Genomic DNA, 2,639 nt, shown 5'->3' with positions numbered 1-2,639 from the left:
AAGGAAAACCACATGATGAACTCGAATGATAGAAAGATTGATAGATAGATTGATAGATAGATAGATAGATAGATAGATAGATAGATAGATGATCGACAAATTTAAAAGCAGTGAAAGGACAGATTTTTTAACAAGAGGTTTGATGGGGCAGATTGGCGGTTAGCTCAGTTGGTTAGAGCGTGGTGCTAATAACGCCAAGGTCAGGGTTCGATCCCGTCGGGCCAGCAGCAATATTATCAACACTGGTTACTTGTTTAAGGTTTGTTTCCATCGCATACTTACCTTAGGGTTTTCATTCATCCTGCATGATTTTACATTTAAATTAAAACTAATTGAGTTTTAGAGAAAAAACATTTATTTAACATTCAACAAACTTTCTATTCAGTTTTGCCTCGGCAACTTTAATTGAAATGAATATCGCTCCATCATTCACCCAGAGTAGACAAAATGACAGTCCATCCAGAACACTCAAGTGCAGCCCTCAGTCTGTGATCAATTTATAGCAAAGTAATCTGTGCAAGATAGCGATATTCTCTCTTTACAATCTATTTTAAAAGATAGAATTATATTCACGTTTTACCCTTTCATTCTAAGCAAACTGTACATGTCAAAGTTTCAAAAACACACAGAGAGATAGACACAGAGAGAGAGAGAGAGAGAGAAGGAGAGAGAGAGAAGAAATAAACAAATGAATAAATATAAAATCCATTGCCCCATTTAACTTTCCTGGAAGGAAGAAAACAAAATATATCAGTCAGTCTTAGGAAAGAAACCATGTGGTAAAATAAGTTCAAGGTCACAGTTCTCTCGTGGGCAGTTAACATGGAAGTGTATCCACGAGCGCTTTAATTTCATACCTCTCAGCTGTAACTGTAGGGTAGCTGACACTCAACAGGCCACAAATAGGACGGGATTGCCTCATCCGTCCACATTACTGCGTGAAGTTGACAATAGCGCAGATTATCGATGGATCGCTACAATCTCTCAGGAGCAGGAGGATGGTTAACTTCTGTTGCAAACGCGCAAATGTTTCTTTTAAAAATGCAACGTCTGTGACTCATCCGCAGCACTAGTGAGCAGGCAGGCGAGCCAGATTAATTCACTTCATATAAATCTGACAGAGGCACGTGGTACACCCATTTCTGTGGCCCGCTAGCTCAGTCGGTAGAGCATGAGACTCTTAATCTCAGGGTCGTGGGTTCGAGCCCACGTTGGGCGTTTAGTCCTTTTCCTTTGAAGGAAATGACTTCTTAATCTGAAAATTGCAAGATAAGTCTAGCGATCGTATTCGTCAAAGCTCTATCCAAACTTAAATAGGCCTACACGCTGCAAGAGTCTAGCAAGTAACAAAATGTCCACATCGTGCTCATTCTGAACTTTTCATTTGTCTGATATCCCAGGTTTCAATAAATGAATGCAGACAGTGCAGGAAACAACTGCTCAAAGTACAGAAATGTGTGAAAATTGAGACTTTAGATTTGATCCAGTCTTGAACGTAACGCTTAGCCATTGTCTGTGTGGAGACATGAACGTTTTGCCAAAAAAAAAAGAACGAGAACGCTTTCGTCTCTTCACTGTGATATGAAAAGAAATGAAGGAGAGAAATTATCAAACAATGATTAAAGAGTGGATTGCTTAGAATAAATTGATTTTCATTTTCGTCACGCTTCTTCTATATGCTGCACAGAAGGTATCCTCGGATTCATGGACAAGGAAAACCACATGATGAACTCGGAAATGATAGAAGATTGATTAGATAGATAGATAGTGATAGATAGATAGATAGATATAGATAGATAGATCGATCCAAATTTAAAAGCAGTGAAAGGACAGATTTTTAACAAGAGGTTTGATGGGGCAGATTGGCCGGTTAGCTCAGTTGGTTAGAGCGTGGTGCTAATAACGCCAAGGTGCGGTTCGATCCCATGGGCCAGCAGCAATATTATCAACACTGGTTACTTGTTTAAGGTTTGTTTCCATCGCATACTTACCTTAGGGTTTTTTCATTCATCCTGCATGATTTTACATTTAAATTAAAACTAATTGAGTTTTAGAGAAAAAACATTTATTTAACATTCAACAAACTTTCTATTCAGTTTTGCCTCGGCAACTTTAATTGAAATGAATATCGCTCCATCATTCACCCAGAGTAGACAAAAATGACAGTCCATCCAGAACACTCAAGTGCAGCCCTCAGTCTGTGAGCAATTTATAGCAAAGTAATCTGTGCAAGATAGCGATATTCTCTCTTTACAATCTATTTTAAAAGATAGAATTATATTCACGTTTTACCCTTTCATTCTAAGCAAACTGTACATGTCAAAGTTTCAAAAACACAAGAGATAGACAGAGAGAGAGAGAGAGAGAGAGAGAGGAGAGAGAGAGAGGGAAATAAACAAATGAATAAATATAAAATCCATTGCCCCATTTAACTTTCCTGGAAGGGAAGAAAACAAAATATATATCAGTCAGTCTTAGGAAAGAAACCATGTGGTAAAATAAGTTCAAGGTCACAGTTCTCTCGTGGGCAGTTAACATGGAAGTGTATCCACGAGCCGCTTTAATTTCATACCTCTCAGCTGTAACTGTAGGGTAGCTGACACTCAACAGGCCACAAATAGGAGGGATTGCCTCATCCG

The 2,639-nt window shown here is 38.6% G+C and overlaps 1 non-coding gene across 1 annotated transcript; it reads left to right on the top strand.

Annotated features, from left to right (window-relative positions):
- Positions 1-1,147: 1,147 nt before the first annotated feature.
- On the top strand, positions 1,148-1,218 carry trnak-cuu. The gene has a single exon. It is a non-coding gene; the product is annotated as a tRNA-Lys (tRNA).
- Positions 1,219-2,639: the final 1,421 nt, after the last annotated feature.

Source organism: Polypterus senegalus, unplaced genomic scaffold (genome assembly GCF_016835505.1).
Source record: "Polypterus senegalus isolate Bchr_013 unplaced genomic scaffold, ASM1683550v1 scaffold_1035, whole genome shotgun sequence".
Taxonomy (NCBI): domain Eukaryota; kingdom Metazoa; phylum Chordata; class Cladistia; order Polypteriformes; family Polypteridae; genus Polypterus; species Polypterus senegalus.
The sequence above is the reverse complement of the archived record's forward strand: the minus strand, read 5'-3'. Positions and strand labels throughout refer to the sequence as shown.